The following is a 20,555-nucleotide window of genomic DNA, read 5'->3' as shown; positions in this document are numbered from 1 at the left end:
TCCCCTTATTTTCCCCTTCTCCCTCCCTTCACCCCCATCTGGCATATCACTCATGGAGGAACCTCTTTGTGTGATAACTACGGCTTCAGCAGGGGTCTGGAAGAAAGTGAAGTTCAGTAGGATTGTTTGTTACTGGTTTTTTGTAACTGTTGCCAACAGAATTCGATACATACGTGTATGCACAAACTAGTATCAAAACTGTGAATTGATATACATTTATGGCAGTAGATTTTAAAAGATTTTGTATCTTGAATCCTGAAGGATCGTCAGCTTATGCTGGTGCTGATAGGGAACTGCTCAAGAGATTGTAATGACACGTGTTTGTGAAAAAAAGTTGCCACAGCAAAGATAGATGTACATGTATTACCAAAATATGGGTTTTGTCAAACATAAGAATCTACATCATTTTATAAAACAAATATTATGTATCATTTTGTTCAGGCATTTTAAGTATAATTACCCACACTGAGTACCTTCAAAGCAGTCCAAATACCCATTGCAATAGACTCTTCCAACCTTGCATGGGTAATTCTTACCAGTTCCCTCATTGATGTGCACTATTTGTATACTCCATCCCTAGATGAGATGCTCAAGATTCTATGTTAGCCACATATGCCTGAATTCACGAAGGTGGTCCAATGAAACCATGGTTTAAACCATGGACAAACACCATGGAGCGCCAAGTGTCGCACGGAATATTTCGTTACGAAATTGGTCATTTCGTCGACAAAATGACCGTTTCGTTAACAAAATCATCATTTCGTGGACGAAATGTTCAATTAGTTACAAATTGTTGTCATTTCGTTACAAAATAATCATTTCATCGACGAAATGACTGATTTCGAACAAAATATTCCATGCGATGCTTGGCGCTCCATGGTTTTTGTCCATGGTTTAAACCATGGTTTCATTTGTACCACCTTCGAGAATTTGGGCCATAGTATTTCATTGTGCCTTTCTCACAATTTGTGACAAAAATGTGTGTTTTTTGTTTGTTTTGTTTGTACCTTTACTCATCACTGTCTTCCACAATGTTACCGAACAGAAATGCCTCAAATCACACGGTGACATTTGCAAAACATCAATACTGCCAAGCAGGCAGGCCATGTTTACCAAACGGTCAATACAATGATCATTCAAGTATGTCAACGCCGGGCTGAGAATTTACCCCCCGTTAAGCGTTACCGCTGGTGGTGTGCATTGAGTTGTGAATCCAGCATATTACACTCGCGGTGACATCAGAGGGAACGCTCACAATAAAGTCAAGTGAGCTACCTTCCCACCATGCCGAGTTCCTTCTCATTGTCACCCCCCCCCCCCCCCCTTCGTCTGAGTTGATTTTGTAAAAATTATTGATACAGAATCCTTTTGATGAAATGCAGAAAAAAAGATCAAATTGAATTACAAATTTCGTGCGATAGTACAAGATAATTTCATGATGAAGGACCGTTCGGTCATTGAAGAGCTATAACCAAGGGTAACTCTTTTCACTTTGCACCTGCCACACTGTGAGATGGTAGAATTAAGATGGTGGACTGTTCTATGGCAGCCATCTTGTAATGTTGGTTGGAGATGACTCTGGTGAGACAGAAGATGGATGAAACAATTTCTCTCAACCACCTATTGAGTGGCAAAATCTGCTCAAGATCAGAGAATCTGAAGACATTCTTCAAAAGCAACAACAACATGTTGCAGGGGGCATCTTTTCAGCCGAGAGTACTCTCGTTTCTCAGAACCCTCTGTTTCAGTGAAGGTTTTGATGCCGTTCAGTCCAGTGATGGGTGAATGGAGCTGGACACACCCATTTTCTTCCTTCCGTCATGAGAGAGTATTGCAGGTTTATAGTTACAAGGCCTGTCAGGACACGGAGTAGCTCAAACTGTCTACATGACCCCAGTTTAATTGAAAGACAGTTGCACAGCAGCGAAGCTAGTGTGCCTCATAGAGATGTGTTGTGATTGCTCTCCATGCTGTCCTAGTCTCTATCTTGGTGCATTCTGGGTAATTTGTTGGTGCCATTCTTATTGGCGAAGTAGCACAGTAATAGACACCTTGGTAAATTCTGTTGGTACAGTTCTCATTACACAAAATACCATGGTATTTGTGGTAAGCACTGCGCACATCTCCTACGGGGAGAAAAGATGAAGTGTGAGATCACGTTTAATAGAAATACACCTCTGTTCGATATGTGGTGTTTTGTGACAGGATCCACACTTCAATACCGCATGCATATTTTGTGCAAAGTTTGAGTTACTGCACTAAATGCCACAGTGTTTCATGATGTATGTTGCCGTATATTTTGTAGTATTATAATTGCATTTATATCACAAAGTACCACTGTGTTTGGTTTTCAATGTGAATGCACCTTTTGTGTGTTTCTGTGTTCTCATAGTCTATCTTTGTGTGATATACCTGTGTCTTTGGCAAAGCAAAAAGTGTTATCATATGTGGAGGTATCTGTTTCGTATCGTGTAATTTCAGTCACTGTTCTGTCATGGAATCTGAGCAAGATGAATTGTCGTCATGGGTAAAGTTGATCGTAAGATAAGAGAAAAGCGACAAAGTTTGCATGTGACTATGAACCACCCTAAAAGCTAGAGAGCTGATGGTTTTTGCAAAGCACAGATCATACAAAGATAATCCGCCATGGAGTGCGATGGAACAGACGATAGGGATGATGAGATTGTTGGCAAGAAGCTAGGCAGGGAACTAGTCACTTGTGTTTGCGTGAGGTCAGCTCATCGCTGGCTGCCAGGGTTTCATCTTCACGTGTGCCTTCATGTGCTCTGTGGACATGCGTTAGACTCACAAACAAACCCCTGTTATGATGCTGTCCACGTGTTGCGAGATCTTAGATCTGATTCCGGATATTGTGTAGTCCCAAGGATAGCCTTCACGTGAGGTGGTTTACTTCGTGGCCAAATGAGAATCTAGTGCTGTGAGATGCTATGCTTCGACTGGGCAGTTCGTCCATCCGTGCGACTCAAATATCTTGTCGTTACACTTCCAAAAGAATCACAGAGGCAGATTTTGATCATGTACTTGTACAAGGTGTTCACCTGAGGGTGCAGATGTGCCAACAAGATATCAAATGGGTTGCCTACAGAAGCTCAAAGACCAAAGGTCGATGAATCTTGATTCCAAGGTCTTGTTGTGATATTGATCACAGTTGGGCTTCGTGGAAGGCCATTGATCAAGTGAATGTCATTTGCTTTCAGGCAATTTCACAAGATATTTAAAAGAATCACAGAGTCAAATTTTTGCTTAATTGTTATGGCCAAGGTATTCAATTCTTTGATGTCAGTTTATTATTATGAACATAATCAGATGTGGCATGCTTCCTGAGTAGGTCTTAGGAGAGCTTAATACTCAAAAGTTAAGCTTTTGTAATGGAAGCATGTATCTTATTAAAAAAAAACCAGTCATATTTTGTTTGAATTATCATGTGCATTTGCCCCCTCTAGCTCTTGAAGACAGTAAGATTGAAATATGACCTCCCCCCTGGAAAACCTTGCTGAAGATCTAGTATGCCCCAAATTTTCAAGATTGATATGGATCTATGTGAGACTGCAATGATCATTGATGTGAAAAAAAAAGTATTATGCATGAGTTTCACTTCACTTGTAGAGAGCAATTTTCTTATCTAAACCTTTCCTTGTGCATTGCATGTGGCACGTAATTATTTTTCAAGTGAAAGTGACTGGAAATCAAAGTTTTGCAACATTTTCATATCTTTCAAAATATAGCATCTTGCAGTGTTTATTCTAATGAACTCTCAGTTACTTTTTATGCCTCCGCCAACAAAGTAGCCGGAGGCATTCGGGTCGTCCGTCCGTCCGTCCGTCCCGTTTTGTTTTTGTCGATATCTCAAGAACCGTGAGGTGGTTTTGCATCAAACTTGGTATGAGGATATATCCTGGGGGGATGATACTTTGTTTGGATTTTAGGGTCACGGGGTCAAAGGTCACAGGTTATTTTGTGAAAAAAAGGTTGAAATTTCATGTTTTTCTCCATATCTCGCAAATGGTTCAAGGTATCTTCATGGAACTTAGTATCTCATATACATGTACCGATGGGCAGTGATTATCTAGGGAATTTGGGGGTCATGGGTCAAAGGTCAGGGGGTCAAAGGTCAAGGTCAACTCCTCAAAATATCACTACTTTCCTTATATTTATGCAATGCCTGAAGGATTTTTTTTAAAACTTGAATTATGCATGTATAACCCAATATATATTCTGTGGGAAGTTTCTTGCCAAAAGGTCAAAGGTCAAAAGGTCAAAGGTCAAGTGAAAGTGCTAAATTGCACTTCTTCCTCCATATCTCAAGTAACTCAAGGTATTATCATGAAACTTACATATTTATGCATGTTCTACCTAACAGTGATTCTCTTCGGAACTGTGAGGTCAAAGGTCAAAGGCCAGGTTTAGATAATACTATTTTACCATTTGATACTGAAATTATACTTTTTCTCAATACCTTGAAAATTACTCAATGCATAAACTTATAAAAGGGTCAAAAGTCAAGTAAAAATCATCAGTTCCCCCAAATATCTGCACTCTGACGTTTTAATCATTCATCCAATTGAACCTGGTTCTAGGAAAGTGAACATTCAGCACATTTGTGGCAAACCTGTCATTTTAATATTTCGCCAATTGTGTGAAACTGTCATCACACATTGTCAAGACATTGTACTATAGACCTATTAGGAGAACCATGCATTATGGCGGAGGCATACACCAGTCGCCGTAGCGACATTTCTAGTTAGCAATGTTTTTTGTGTTTATTTGGTATTTATTTTCCAGTCAGCTACACGTGAGATCATTGTGGGAAGTTGCTCACCAGCTCATAGTGTGCAAAGATGTTATTGCACAAATCCCCAGTAATATCCTGATAGCCAGGCTTTATATTTTGCCCTGAGTTTGGGTAGCCTTACAACAGGAATCCTTCCTGACAGATGGAAGTGGATATTCATATGGCAGTGTTGAAAGCTGTCACCAGCATGTGACTGCTTCCTAATCTCTTAAAAGCTCTGGAAGAATTGAAAAGTGAATAGAGTTTATAATGTCATTCGAGGCTATCGCATAAAGGGGATGTGCATTCGCATGTTGGAATGGTGAAAAAGCTCGAGAGAGAGTCTTACTATCCCGTGTCCTGTTGGACTTCACAGCTGTCCCGCAGTGGTCAGTTTGATGACAGGTAGTCGGTCAGAGCCCCGCCAAAAGGAAGGGAGACGCATTTAAAGGGATGTAAGATGTGGACAGATATACGCTGTTGATCAAATGTGGCAAGTTTATGAGCAGATTTACTTTAAGACTTAAAGGTGTGGAAATAAGGGAAAGAAAGATTGGCCTTTAGAAAGTCATTGAAAAAAGGGAATGAAATGATATAGGCCATGTCAGACATTGATTTGATGTACTGTCTTTCAGCTTTCTTTGGATTTTAACTGCCAATTGATCATGCTTTATAGATTAATGCTTGTTTTGTGGATTTGATAACTGGTGGAAATGACCAGAAGTGGATGTTATATGTCATCAGATCATGCTAAAACTATGATACAGGTGATTAATCACATTCAAAGGTGACAGAGCTTGTGAGATTTTCATTTTCAAATCTAGTGAGGGGATAGTATAATAAGTACAATAATGACTTATTTTGACATGATTTTCCCCCGATTGTATTCATGCCATCATTGATTTATTATGCACATGAATGATGAGGATTTCCCTCGCCTTGTCTCTGACTGAATGCTGGGTCTCTGTGTGCTGGTGATCATGATATCCACATTAGTTGCGATGAATCTGAAGGAGGAAATACCAGCCCTTCTGACTTCTGAACGTGCTTGGTTGGGCGAAGCATTTGGATTCTGAGGTAGCACAGATACGACTTTTGAATTTCCACGAGAGTGAGGGAAGTTACAGCAAATGTGTTTTAATATCAGCCTTCAACTCCCCGAAACTAGCTACTGCTGCAGACTAAATGGGCATTGTCTTAATGGCAGTTTCATGTCTGTAAAATCTTCAAACTGCATGTAATTACTGTAATTGAAAGTTCCAAGAGACTATTTGAAGAGGAAATGGGGCTTACTGGTTACAGGCATTGCATATAAAGTTCATTATCACGAATCTGCAAGGCAGAAAAATGGATTTGATGAAGTCATTTGCAGTAGGTCTTTTTTTGTGTGTGTGTGTGTGTGTGTATGTGTGTACTGTTGATTAGATGCATCGTAGTCTCTTAATAGAAAGATGTCAGTGTATCTAAGTGTTTATATTCATGGTCCCATTGCCTTTTATGAACATGCTTCCTGCACCAATCCATTTCAGTTTCACTTCTAGATAGTTAAACTTTGTTTTTGCCTGCGTCTGTAGCGGAAGGTCAGTTAAAGTGTTGCATGTGCAGAACAAGTGATGAAATTGGCTTTTTGTGATTTCAACGGTACAAGTTTGTGTAGAATTTGAAGTGCCGGGAAATTGGTATTCATTCTATTTTGAGCAATTCTGGTCGGTCTGATATGTTTTTATGTTGTGTAATCAAAAGTGTCGTAGACCTACACTGATCCTGACATAAGCAGGATAGTAATGGATTCATTGTTTTGTATGTTTACTTTGTCAAGCAAGCAGATGTACTGTTTGGATGCATGTTCCTCACCTTAAAGGTGTACTTGCAGAAGGTGAATGCTCTGCCTGATGGTGCAATTCTTAGAATTTGATTGAACAGGTGGCAGCATACACGAGGGGAGGAAGAAAAAACAGAAGGCAGAAACGGTAACCCAAGGAGGGTAAAGATCAGATTAAGTCTGCATGTTTGACATAGAAATACAGCATGGTGGGGAAGTGATCAAATTGGGCTGCAGACAGGAGCCCGCATCACAGCAGTGCATCTGACCGCAGAAAGAGACAGAGTATGGCAAAGCCAACTGGAGGTTATCTGAAGAACACAGAGTCTGGGTGTATTGGTACTTTAAAAATCCTGAGCCAAGTTCAAGGGGATTGGGGGGGGGGGGGGGGGGGAGTTCTGATGGCTACAGCTTGGAACAGGGGACTCCCAGAAAGGGGAAGGGTAATCTGGAACAGGCACCCCCTAGCAATCAGGGAAGGAGATGTCATGTGATACAGGCTGGATCATACTGAGGTCACTGAGCTGTCATGTGGTATGGCATTGATATACCAGGGCTAGGGGTGTATCCCTGTACCCCCCTCCCTGAACCCTTGTCGAACTTGTCAAACGAAGATTAAATCCTGACTGAAATCCTGCTAGTTGTATGCCATTTCTGCTACAACAAAAACTCACTAGCATTTTGAATCAAAGAATTTTGTGTGGAATGTCCACACATGCACAAACACACCCACACAAATATACATCCATGCACATACTGCCATACGCACACACAAACTTTTTTGTTTTCCAGTAATCTCTATTTGATTTCAGTAATGATTAGTTTAACATTAAATTTTAGTGTTACATACAACAAATATACTCAGTAAATTCATTGGAAAAAAAGCACATACAACCAAATTTTATTTATACTAAATGAAGTATTCAATTTCTTATTACAGAAAAACTAGATTTTTTTTTTGCTTGTCTTGAAGCGTTATTTGATATCCTTTAATGATATAACAAATCAGTCATAAAGTCAATTATTACATAGCATTTCCTACAGTATGATATTGATATTATTATCATTATTCTGCAGATGCACACCAGCAAACACACGCACACACCTACCCTGGTAGGCCTACACAAAAACAAAAATTTCAGGGCAAAGTTTGTGATCATTGTTCCTTTGATACTTTTCCCTTTCTGCACTGCATACAGTGTGTGTTAGTTCGGCCAGACTTCCTTGCCATGACCTGCTTTGCAATTCAGTGTAAGTGGGAGTGGGATGATGTATTTGTCGACTGTGTAACACTGACATTGCCACAGTAAGTTAAGGGTATAAGATGCAAAGTCCACATGTACAAGCTGTACATTCAGCATGTCGTCAAGATGAAAGTAATATACAATCCTCAGTGCTGTACCTATTGTTGAAAAAAAGAGTCAAGCTCCCAGTGCTTTGTCTGGGATGTGGAATTTTGCTGAGCCAACATGAAGTTTCTGTTCTTTTTTTTTTCTTTTTTTTTCTCCTCTTGTCTAGGCAAACATTTGCTAAGAACAAACACATCCAAGAATACAAGTTATTCCCATGTGTAAATTAAATTCTGAACCCGGGCAGGTTTAACAAACTCCTAGGCCCGTTTTCATGAAGGTGATTTGAATTTAGTCCATGGTTTATAAATGCAAATTTCTTTTGCTTAAATGTGTGGGACAAATTGCGTACGCCAACAGGCACCCAATAATAGCCTCGTGTGGACACTCATGTATAAAAGTTTCACCTATTTCACACTTATTTTTAGTCCATGGGCTAAATCTGAACCCTGGAGTCAAAACCATGACAATTATGAAGACATTACCACCGATAAAGTCACCTTATGTGGTCTCTAGGTCTGGTTAAATCCATGTGATGTTGGTGGGTAAACCACAAGTCTCCTGCTAATGACAGTGCTGTGGAAGCTTTATATCCTTCATGAAATTATGCTAAAAATGTTTAGCATGTTCACAAGAATAGCAGTTTTTTAAACTTTTTCTTTTATATTCATTGTTTTTTGTGTTGGACAAATTAAAGTAGCATGGAAATCTGTGACATCTGGTAAGTAGTGAATTCTAAGTTGGAGAGGGCAAATGTATCAAGCCATGCATGCCCTGTTAATTAGTGTTATCCCTTGGATAATCTCTTTCAGTTCTAAGTGACTGAACTTTAGGGCTTTTTACACTTGCAAATTTTTGCTTAGTCCCGTACCAACGGTGGGGCTAAGGGGGGCCTTAGCCCCACCGTCGGTACCGGACTTTCCTTAGCCCACTTTCTGTATACACTTGTTTTTGCCAAAGTGGGCTAGCCCCACCGATAGTCCCGTACTCTCTGGCCCTGCAAAATAGCAGGGTTAGCACTGCAATTGCGGTGCCAAGCAAGCGAGTGTAAACAGAACGAAAAAATAATCCAGGGCTAAGCGACGGAGACGAAGTCCGACCCCCCACTGACCAATCAGAAACGAGGTAATCAAGTGCTGCTGGTGCGTGCATGTACGTGTACAGTGCACAGTGTAATCATGAATATTCATGTGGTTTGGAAAGTACAGGACTAAGAAATATGAGTGTAAAAAGGTCAATTTTCTCCTTAGCCCCGGACAAGAGCTTAGTACTGGACTTATTGGCGAGTGTAAAAAGCTGAAAAAATTGGTACGGAACTAACGATAGTCCTGGGTCAGAGAAAGTACGGGGTTAAGAAACACAAGTGTAAAAAGGGCTATAGTGTCTCAATCTCTCTCAAATACTGTAAAACGAGGAATTTTCGCGTGCACTTTAATTTCGCGAATTTCGCGAGCACAAAGAATCGCGAAATTAGAATGCACGCGAAAGTTCATGTTTACACTATATGCATTGAATGCCAGTGGCACTTCGTGAAAATTTAATGCCACGAAAAAGGCTGTCAGCTCCAATTCGCGAAAATTTCATGCCGCGAATATATCTTGTTTTACAGTACTTTCTGCGTCTCCCTTCTCTCTCCCCATCTTCTCTCTCTCTCTCTCTCTGAAAGGCTGTGTTTATACTCGATTTTTTGTTTTGTTTCCATAGTCAGACTTTTGAAGTAGATTTAGTTCAAAACACAGTTTGCGTCCTGACTCATTTTGATATAAATGATGTTTCAAAGCGCTGATTCAAAAGACAGTTGGCAATTCTCTCTAAATGTGTTAGATGGAAAAGCCTAAACGCAAATCACATTTATGATTGGGGATTCTCTCAAAAAGTGTTGAACAGGGAAGCATAAACGCAAAATCACACATAAAAACATTTGTTCTAAACTCATGTCATCGCCTTTCTGATTCATGTGAAATAGACATGCATGCCGAATAGTTCACTACAAAAGGTTTTTTTTTAAGTTCTTCAACAGTGCTGTGCATTTTCGTGAAATCGGCTCTTCTGGAACTTGAAAAAATTGAGCATAAACAGTACTCGTTCAACAGCGTCTTTGGATCAGCGTTTTGGATCAGCATTTCAAAACGCTGAAAGGAAACTAGTTTGTGTATCAATTTTTTGATGCCATTAAAGAAATATTGAGGACCAGCTGGGTTTTCCCCTCCACCTCCCTTTCTTTGACCCAAGTCCTGAAGTCTGGAGGACTCCTAGCTCTGTTATAATAAATGAGCTTACCAGTCTCTTTGCAAAGTGGAGCCAAGTTTTTCTTGTTATCGTCCCTCAGGCAAGCAGTTGCATACCGTGGATGTTTGATACGAGTGTGCTGTTAAGAGGTTTTGCAGCACTATGAAGAGAGAACTGTTTCTGTGCTATCTTGTATTCTGATTCCTGTCATTTATATTTTTAGCTCACCTGAGCCGAAGGCTCAAGTGAGCTATTGCGATCGCTCTTCGTCCGGCGTCCGTCGTGCGTCGTCCGTCGTCCGTCGTCCGTCGTCCGTCGTGCGTCGTGCGTAAACTTTTTACATTTTCATCTTCTTCTTGAGAACCCCATGACCGATTTTCACCAAACTTGGCAGGTAGCATCCCTAGGGGGATAGGATCTCAATTTGTTCAAATGGGCACCATGGCCCACCTGGGGGGCCCCAGGGGGGCCCAAACCCCCTAAAATTAAGGAATCTTTAAAAATCTTCTTCTCTAGAACCAGAAGTGATAGGGCTTAGTTAATACTATGAGTTAGTACATGGATGACTGTAGTTTCAAGTTTGTTCATGGGGGAATCAGGGGTGCCCCCCTTGGGACCCAGGGGAGGGGGCTTTAGAGGGGTCCTAATGGGGCCTAAATTGTACATTTTCATCTTCACTTTGAGATCCCCATGTCTGATTTTCACCAAACTTGGTAGGTAGCATCCCTAGGGGGATAGGATCTCAATTACTTCAAATGGGCACCATGGCCCACCTGGGGGACCCCAGGGGGGCCCCAAACCCCCTAAAATTAAGGAATATTTAAAAATCTTCTCTAGAACCAGAAGTGATAGGGCTTAGATAATACTATGAGTTAGTACATTGATGACTGTCTTTTCAAGGATCAGGGGTACCCCCCCCCCCCCCCCCCCTTGGGACCCAGGAGAAGGGAGTGGGATGGGTCCTAATGGGGCCTGAATTGTACATGTTCATCTTCTTCTTGAAAACCTCATGATGAATTTTGACCAAACTTAGCAGGTAGCATCTCTAGGGGGATAGAATCTCGATTACTTCAAATGGGCACCATGTCCCTCTTGGGGGGCCCCTAGAGGCCCCCCCCCCCCCCCCCCACATTAAGGAATATTTAAAATCTTCTACTCTAGAACAAGGAATGATAAAGCAAAGTTAATAACATGAGTTTGTACATTGATGACTGTAGTTCCAAGTTTGTTCATTGCAGATCCAGGGCTGCCTGCCCCCCACTCCCTGCCCCCCACTCCCTGGAGTTGAGGGGAGGGGGGGGGGGGGATCCATATGCAGACCTATGTAAGTTTCCAATGTTCTCAGGTAAGAGTGTGCAAGAATGCATGGAAGGTGAAATTGGGATACTCAGGTGAGCGCGTGACCCGCGGGTCTCTTGTTAAGTAGTATGAGCTGAATTGACATCCATGTTATGAAATATGGTGGCTTGCTCAACCTTCCCTTTAAAGGCACAACTCTTTTCTTTATCCTTGGTCCAGTGTCTCATTGCCAAAGTGTACCTGTACATGTTAGCTCCTCAATAGATTCACAACTCATTGCCAGTGCCCGCAGCAAGATAAAATCAAGTCAAAGTATGAGAAACGCAGTATGAGATACAGTTGCCCACGAAAAACCAAGTTTAAGAGATGAAACCAACAAGTCATCATCTATTTCAGGCTGGTTTTTGCTGTTGTCATCAATAACATTTTTGAGAGTGGCTATGAATATCAAGCAGTCGTCCAATCACCTGATTTGATGATTTTAATAGCATTACGAAATGATTGCAGTTATTCCATTTCTGTGCACATGCAGAGATCTATGCATATAGTGAGTTGTGACATTTTGAATTATTCCACGGTGCAGTGAAAACGGGTGTTTTACATTCATTGGGGGATGCTGAAGCAACAGCCCTGTTTCCTTTCTCCAACACTGTATTCGTAAACAATTACATCAAGGAAATTGCTTCGAGTCACCCTGTGACATTTAAGAAGTGTCAGTATTGCAGTCAGCTGACTTTGTATCACTGATGTGCACCTGTGTCACTGCGAAAGGATAAGTTTTCCTCTACGAACTTTCCATGCATATTACAGATGTGCACAGTTATACAGTGACCTCAAAAATTTCAAGAAAGACAAAAAATGCAAGTGAATTTCATGTAGGGTATTATGCATTTGTGTGTGTGTGTGTGTGTGTGTGTGTGTGTGTGTGTGTGTGTGTGTGTGTGTGTGTGTGTGTGTGTGTGTGTATCAGTGCTTTGCAGAGTATTGGTCAAGATTTCTATGATAATGTTTTGATGGCATTCAGCACTCTTGGACTGCAGTGACTTGCCTTTGTGTACCCCATGCATATCCACTAAACTTCATGTGTGCATGGGAATAGGTATCAGGAAAGTATGGCCACATACCATACATGTACATCAAGATTTCCACGACTTGGTGGAAAGTAAAAAAAAAAAAAATGGTGTCTGAATTTCATTTCTTATCTTCACATGTTCTTTCAATCTCCTCAGGATAAAATTGTTTAAATTTTCTTGGTTCCATGACATTTGCTCCTGCAACAATTGCTCCCATGAGATATTTGCATGCTAATCCAAACACAAATTCTACCCACAAACCTAACCCTAACCTTACTCTTAATCCTTGCATGAAACTAAACCTAAAACCCTATCACAACCCCAACCCTAACCGTAAGTCCTTGGAGAAAATAAGACTGGAGCAATCGTCGCAGGAGCAAATGTTGTTACCATTTTCTCCTACGTGTCACTAGGCCTATATCCTTACTTGATTGCCATGGAATATGTTCAAGCACATGAGTCGGTATTTCAAACTACATTGGATATTTTTGCTACGGACCCCCCGGAAGGGTTTGCAGTTGGACCCCAAAATTACCTACTGACTATATAATTCGTCATTATCACAGAGGAGAAACCTTTCTGTTTGCTTTATAGCATAGAGATGGATGGAAATGAAAAGAAGGTGGTGTTACATATTATCCTTGGGTAGTATGAAGAAAAAAAAGGTCACAGGAAAAACAGGCATTTAAAGTCCTTTAAAAAAATGATTGGAGGGGGAAAAATGACTAGTAAGTCAAACATGAGCTGATGAATCTGGCATCGTTCAGTCATGAACTGACAGGTCTGATTAGCCCCCGACCTATGATACAGCCAAGTTTTTGTCTCCCAGCTATCACTGGCAATCTCATAAATAGTTGTGTGGTTATTACTGAGGAGAGGGGAAGTGTAGGAGGAATGTCACACTCTTGATCGGATTCTAAATCATTCCCCCCCAATCCCACTCCCTCCTTTTGTTGAAATTGTTTCAGAAATTGTTTTACTCATCACTTTGCATACTTTGTAGCATCTGATGGTGATTTTTAGCTATGTGCAATATGTGTGCCTTGCATTAGTGTAGGCCCATTAACCCATTGAGGACGGGCTGATTTTGCTGCAACACACATTTCCCTAGACACTTGCCCAACTCATCTGCAGCGGGTCAACATGGGGGGGGGGGGGGAACCTTTTTTGTCCCCGCCGAACGAGTTCGAGCAGGGGACTATGAAACGGGCTCCGTACGTGTGTGTGTCCGTGTGTCCGTGCGTACTAACGAGAGTATGCTTGTGTGGCTAGGAGAACAATAGTGCACAATAGATGACCTTTATTCCGTCAGGCTTGTGTGGCTAAAATTTTTGCTTGTGTGTCTATTTTAACAAAAGGGAGAACAAAGGGGTAGACACACAAGTATATCACCGTGAGGTCGTCCGTCCGTGCGTCTGTCTGTCTGTCTGTGTGTGCGTCCGTGTGTGATCAAAATCTTCAATTTGCTACTTCTCTGTCATTTATGAGCCAATTTTGATTCTGTTTGCTTTATATGATAGCACTACATGGGAGCTTTGAAACTTCTACACAGAATTTCAGTTGTGACCTTTGATCTTGACCTATGACCTATATTGTACATTTTGCTACAAAATGCTACTCCTTCGCCATTTCTAACCCGATTTCGATTCCGTTTGCTTTATGTGATGGCACTAGGTGAGGGCTTCAAAACTTCTACACAGAATTTTGACCTTTGACTTCTTTGACCTTTGACCTTGATTTTTTACCTATATTGTAAATTTTGCTACAAAATGCTACTTCCGGCAGGGACATATACTACGCACCGCGTAATTTCTACTTTTCCTTGTTTTTTTTTTTTTTTTTTTTTTGCTGTACTGTGTGTGTGTACTCTGTCTCTGCCATGATGTGGTATGAGAGAGCATCCAAGTACAGTGGATGGTAGTGGGGATCGTGTTTACTAATGGTAGAGTAGAATCAAGTGAGTGGACCCACCAATAGAGGGTTGGATGTCATGCTGAACTTGACCAGCAAAATATGTACATAGGATTTAGCATGAACATTATGATATCTTTAAAATAGTCACTGACTTCTGGATAAAGCAGGGTTGAAAATTATAATCAGTTTCTGTAAGTTCTGCCAAATCGCTGAAATTAGACATTCTATCTAAGTCAGATTTTTGAGTGATGACAATCGGTTGCTCCAGTGTACATGTGACCTGTGTATAACACCATCCTCGTTGGTTCACACGAGAGGCTAGTGGTAGCCGGTAAACCTGATCGACCTGCCCTGTTAAACTGCGCAAAAGGAAAGAGGGAGAAGTGAGCAGGCAGGAAGGAGGTCTGTGAATGCCGACAATGACGCCTGATCCACCGACACACAACCACAGCGTAGCGGCAGATTGGATGGGAGTCTGACAGCACCACTCTGAAACCCTCAAACACATGTGAAGTATGTGCAAGTTGTGAATATGGATGGTCGGGGTGGGGGTGCGAGGGGGTAGAAAATTGATAGTGATGAATGGTTTCAGTATGGGTATTGCCTTGAGATTGATGTAGTTGCACAGAAGGGGAGCTGCTGTTTAGGTTGTGTCACTGGATCAGGTTTTGATTGTAAGTGTGCACCCTGTGAACGTTGAGTAGCTGTGGATTCACCTATTGGTTCGACAGTGTGCATTTCCTGGAACCCTCAATCCTTCTCGTATGATTCTCTTGCATATCTTTTTTTAATACGTATACAGTTTTTTTTTTGAACATCTGCAAGCTACAATATTAGTTTCCATGAATCTCATTATAAAAACAGAAAGCTTGTGACAGACAGAACATACATCAGTGGGCAGTACAGTACTACTTTATTCTATTTTACGTGCCTGAACAGAGCAAACCATGTTTGCTCCAAGTCTAAAACTCTATTGGCATGCCATGGCAGTCACAGATTGGCAGTCAGCAGAATATCTTTAAACAGCGATGAACAGGCCCGCAAAATTTGGCACACAATTCTTGTGTCTGTTGTGTAAGGTACAACTGTGGAAGAATCAGATCCGCTGCAGAATAATCAGGACATGTCATCTGTGAGACTATTTTGGTAGAGTCTTTTTAGGAGACAGCCGTACACCTCAGTGACTGATAATGTCTGCAGGCTCACACTGAGCTGTTTCCCATTGACAGCTTTTCTAAACCATGTGTTGGAAATTTGTGGTGTTAGTTTGGGGTGCATACAAAGCAACAGGGAGCAAACGCTGTCTGTCTGAGCCTGTGGTCACCTGTTGAGGGGACTGCTCACCTATCCCATGGAAGTGAGCTGACTGACTGAAACCCAGTCAGAGTACCAGCTTGACCCATAACGTACATCCCTGCATTCCTCTGTAGACCCTTGGACTGTTCCCTGGGAGTGTTGGGGTTACACCCCATTCATACACAAAGTTGAGGTTATAAATGGGGTTATACCCCATTTATACACAAAGTTGGGCCCAGGAGTGCTCCTGAAGAACATCAACTTTATGCCCCTCTGAGTCTGTTCATACAGGGAATCACCACTCGCCTTGACCACCCCGTGTATGCGAAGTGGCCGAGAACTCTATGCACAGTGTGTGCCGTATACCACTTCCGGAGCACTGGCGGTGACCGTGTACATGCAAAGCTTAGAGCGCTTCAGGAGCATTCTCAGGCCCACTTGTCTGTTCATACAGAGTTTAGGGGGCTTCAAAAGTGCTCCTGGGCTGCCCTGAATGCCTTGTATAAAATGGGATATCAGACCCCTTTCACAAGTTGAATTTAACCAGAAGTCCATCCCAAAATTGGTCAAGCATTAGTTTTCCCCCGAAATGTTCTCTGCAGATGGCATCTATCATGAGTATGGCCGGTATTGGATTTTTTTGGATCAACTTGGTCCTTGGTTAGCAAAGAAAAACCGGCTTTGTAGTCATTTCTCTTTGTTTGTTTTCATCTTTAGGCATCTGCTAGTGGTCCCTATAGGGATTTAAAGGCTTTGTTTCAAACACTCTTTCAGAGAGATGCTAATTGCATTCTTAAAATGAGGACGCAACATCTATAGAAGGGGATTGTTGATCAAACTTAGGCTGCGTAGTTTCTGTGAAACTCTGCAACCGGCAACATTTATTTTTTTGAGAAAGCTTATATGAAATGTTGAATAATATCACATATGATTTGGCCTTGAAAATTTGAGAAGTAGACCTGATCAGTCTGTTTCAATTACCTACTCATGTTCTCTTCCCTCTCCTCCTTGTCTCTCTGCAGGAGAGCAGAAACAGTAATTTGTCAGTCAGTCCAACTTTTATCAAATGTTTATTTGATGAAATCATTGAAGTAAAACTACAGGCTGCCACGTTGGAGCTGATTTTCACGTGTCATTGACAGCGGCTATCTTCCACTAATTACTCATTCATGACAAAAATCCTTTGTTTGTAGCAAAATGCATGTAATGACGTTGGCAGCATGAACTACTGATCCATAGAATTGTGTGCAGTGAAGCGTAAAGCGGAACATTGAGCTAGACAATACACAAAAATGTGATTGGACTAGGTGAAGTACACTGCTTCAACAGGTCTCTTTGGAAATTATATGGAAAATGTGTGTGTATGTCTGTGCGTACAAACTGTATGTTTATATCTATCTATATATCTATACCGGCAATTCCCATTATAATGAAGTCCTCTGAACCAGCTGTTTTCCTTCGTTATATCAAAATTTCATGATAGCAGAACAGTGAAGTATATATTCAGAGAGGCCTATATAGATGATAATTTTGAACCTGAATTTTTACTTTGTTGTAGGGAGAATTTCTATAAAATAACTGTATTACTAATTATAATGGGAGTGCACTATATCTATGTCTATATCTATGTCTGTCTATTTATCTATCTATCTATCTATCTATCTATCTATCTATCTATCTTTCTATCTATCTATCTACTGTATCTATCTATCTATCTATCTATCTATCTATCTATCTATCTATCTATCTATCTATCTACTGTATCTATCTATCTATCTATCTATCTATTTATCTATCTATCTATCTATCTATCTATCTATCTATCTATCTATCTATCTATCTGTCTACCTACAGAGTAGATGGATGGATAGATACTAGTATGTAGTTGATAGATAAGTAGATAGATGTAGATATTCATCCAAGGAGAAGGTAGGGCCATGATGTCATTTGGTGCTGGTTTTCATTTTTCCCTCGATGAAATTGTCAAAGCACAATTCCTTGATTCATTACAGCTTGCACAAAATGTGTACTGTCAGAGATGGAGACTGAGACTGACAGAACTGAATGGACAATTCTTTGAGCACAAAAGAAAATGCCAGGAATTTGATGTACCCTCTCTTTGAAATGTACATCAGCTGTGCAAGGCAGCAGCTAGTGTACATAAACAAACCAGACAGATTGTCAAGTCATCTCGCTCTGGCTTGAGCTTCTTCGGCTCTCTCGTTTTTACCCGCTCCGTTACCACGCACAACTCTTTAGGCCTGCAATACTTTGCTCATACAGTGAGCGGTACAGTCCCAAAGTGCTGGATGATGAACTCCCCCTGTCCTGCCCAAGAAACCATCTACATGCTGTCCTCCTCACCGAGTGATGCTGAGGAGTGAAGATCAGTAAGCTAGCCTGCATTAGAGGTACTTTGGAGATGGTATGTGTACCTAGCAACACGGATAGACGGAGGGAAAACAACAAATGTGAATGAGCACCACCTCTCTGGTATTGAGAGCAAGCGTGCGTGGAATCTGATGTTTGTACATCAGATCGCTTGCTGAGTAGTGTTAACCTGGTCAGGGGTAGTGTTATTGAACTGTAGGTCTCTTGTTGTTACTGTCCAGACTAGACCATCACAATGAGCATGGGGTGAGAAATTGTGGAACAGGGTTTCTGGAGATGAGACTATCACTAGCTGATGCCAGAGCTATGGGTGGAAAGGTACAATAAACAACGAACCATGATGCGCAGGTCATGCTTTCTCACTGTTATGGGTGATGGATGCGAGAGCGGGATGGACGATAGATAAATGATCTCGCAGAGACGGAAGGTGGAGAGGAGAGGTAAGAGGTAACCCCTTGTAGGCGCAAGGGGTGGTCTTGTTCTGGGACATGCTGCTCGTTTGAGAGAGTGTTGTCAACGAGGTGTTGGCCAGTGGGGGAGGGGGAGACGTTAGCTAGTGACATCACCCCGCACTCTCTCTCCTCCCATGCTACCGTAATTGCTGCCAAACGAGGAAGCTATGATTGATTCCATTTCTGAGAAAAGGAAATGCCGACCCACAGAATGTGGTTTAAAGGGGCACAGAAGGGTTGGGTACAATGATCGACAACAGTTACTGGTTTTGATGTAAACAGATAATAAATTCTAAACAGAAAATCTTTTATGGAGACAGTTCATATTGCTGTGTTTCAAAATTTCAGTATTTTTTTTTTTTTAGTGTAATACAATATGCTAGCTTTAGTATATTCACTTCTTTTTATGTTTGCCGTAGGGATTGAATACCCAACCTTCTAGTTCATATTTTTCTATGTTGCATCAGGGAGGTGTTAGGAAAGGAGAGACAACTCTTCATAATTCATGCAAACACATGTTTTGGTTCAAAGCGTTACAATGGGATGTCTAGCATTCCACTATACGCTTTGAAGTCATGCTCTGCACCCCTCTAGTTGCAAGGCGAAGTTCGGAGACGAAGAACGCATTTCACCTTTCGTTGAATTACAAGCTTATTTCACCGTAAAATTTTAAATGAAATACTTGAATTGATTAAGAGTAGTTAAGGAAAGAATTCAATATTATAAACATGTATTTCTAGTTTCTTCGTAATGCGCAAATTGAAATGAAATGAAAATTAGGCCATCTTAAAAACCTAATATTTTTCTATAATGCGCACATTTCCGCATGTTAGTTTTCTATCCTTTAATCTTGGATATTTTGATCTTTCAAATAAAGTACTCCGCTAAAGCGTGCACCAGCGTACTTTTAAACTATTTGCTGTTAAAATTGTCAGTTTTACACTGCATTTTGATTCGCTGCTCCAATTCAAGGTACACAAATTCATTGTTGCCATCACATTGAAAGAGAGAGAGCGAAATGCAGTAGGGGCAAGTATTTCTAGATGTGAGAGGGCTAGTCCCGATTATTGATGCTCTCTTTTGTCAAAGCACTTGATTTCCACCTGTAGTTAAGCGCATAAACTTCTCGGCGGTGCCGCGCATGACTTCAAAGGAGAGCAGGAGTTGTCTCTCCTTTTCTAACACCTCCCTGGTTGCATATTTTAATACTTGAAATCCACCTGGTAGTCATTTATTGTTTGGGGGGGGGGCGGAGGGGCATGTTGGTCAGAGCAACCTTTGTTGTAAAAGGTATGCCTAAGATAGGGATATTAGTTAATTTGTCTATTGAGACATTCCTTATTGGGAGCAACCGAGTGACAGCTGAGGAGAGGAAAATCTCGCACATTTTGTTTCTACGGAAACTGTGTCATTACTATGGAGACAGGAAAGGAATGTGTGCCGTTCCCTTGGATATATTCTACAACATGTGCTTGCTTGAGAACTTGAAGAAGTGTTCTTTTCCTCGTGGGTGCATGGGGAAATGCGTTTTTCATCTGTCTAGAATGTGTGTTGGCAGTGACAGGCAATTTGAACAGTGTGTCTGTGTGACCGTGTATGGTTCTTTGGTCAGATCCGGTGGTTACCTAGATGTGAAGCTTAGTTTCGTTTGTGTGTTTGTAGCACATATGAAGAGACGTAAGAGTAACCCACAGGACAGTATGTTCCATTTCATGCACATCAAGGGAAACATTGTTATGTGTCGTAAAGATTGCGGTGAAAGTCTGGTGAATTAGTCAGCAAAACAGTCATCCAGGCAGACGATTTACAATGCTGACTGACCCCTTGCGGTTTACTCTTTGCTATATAGAAACAATGTACTCCTGCCCAACTAGGCATGTATTCCAATTGTGGAGTGAGTCCTTCTGTGATATAACTGTATCTACCGAGATCTAGGGA

General features: G+C 41.2%; 1 protein-coding gene across 3 annotated transcripts in view; it reads left to right on the top strand.

Annotated features, from left to right (window-relative positions):
* Positions 1-20,555, top strand: part of LOC139738614 (casein kinase I-like) — a 111,092-nt gene that overhangs the window by 63,681 nt on the left and 26,856 nt on the right. The gene's annotated exons all lie outside the window — the stretch shown is intronic.

This window comes from Diadema antillarum, unplaced genomic scaffold (assembly GCF_040938485.1).
Source record: "Diadema antillarum isolate AM-2024a unplaced genomic scaffold, OU_Dant_1.0 seq00000759_RagTag, whole genome shotgun sequence".
NCBI classification, from domain to species: Eukaryota; Metazoa; Echinodermata; class Echinoidea; order Diadematoida; family Diadematidae; genus Diadema; species Diadema antillarum.
The sequence above is the reverse complement of the archived record's forward strand: the minus strand, read 5'-3'. Positions and strand labels throughout refer to the sequence as shown.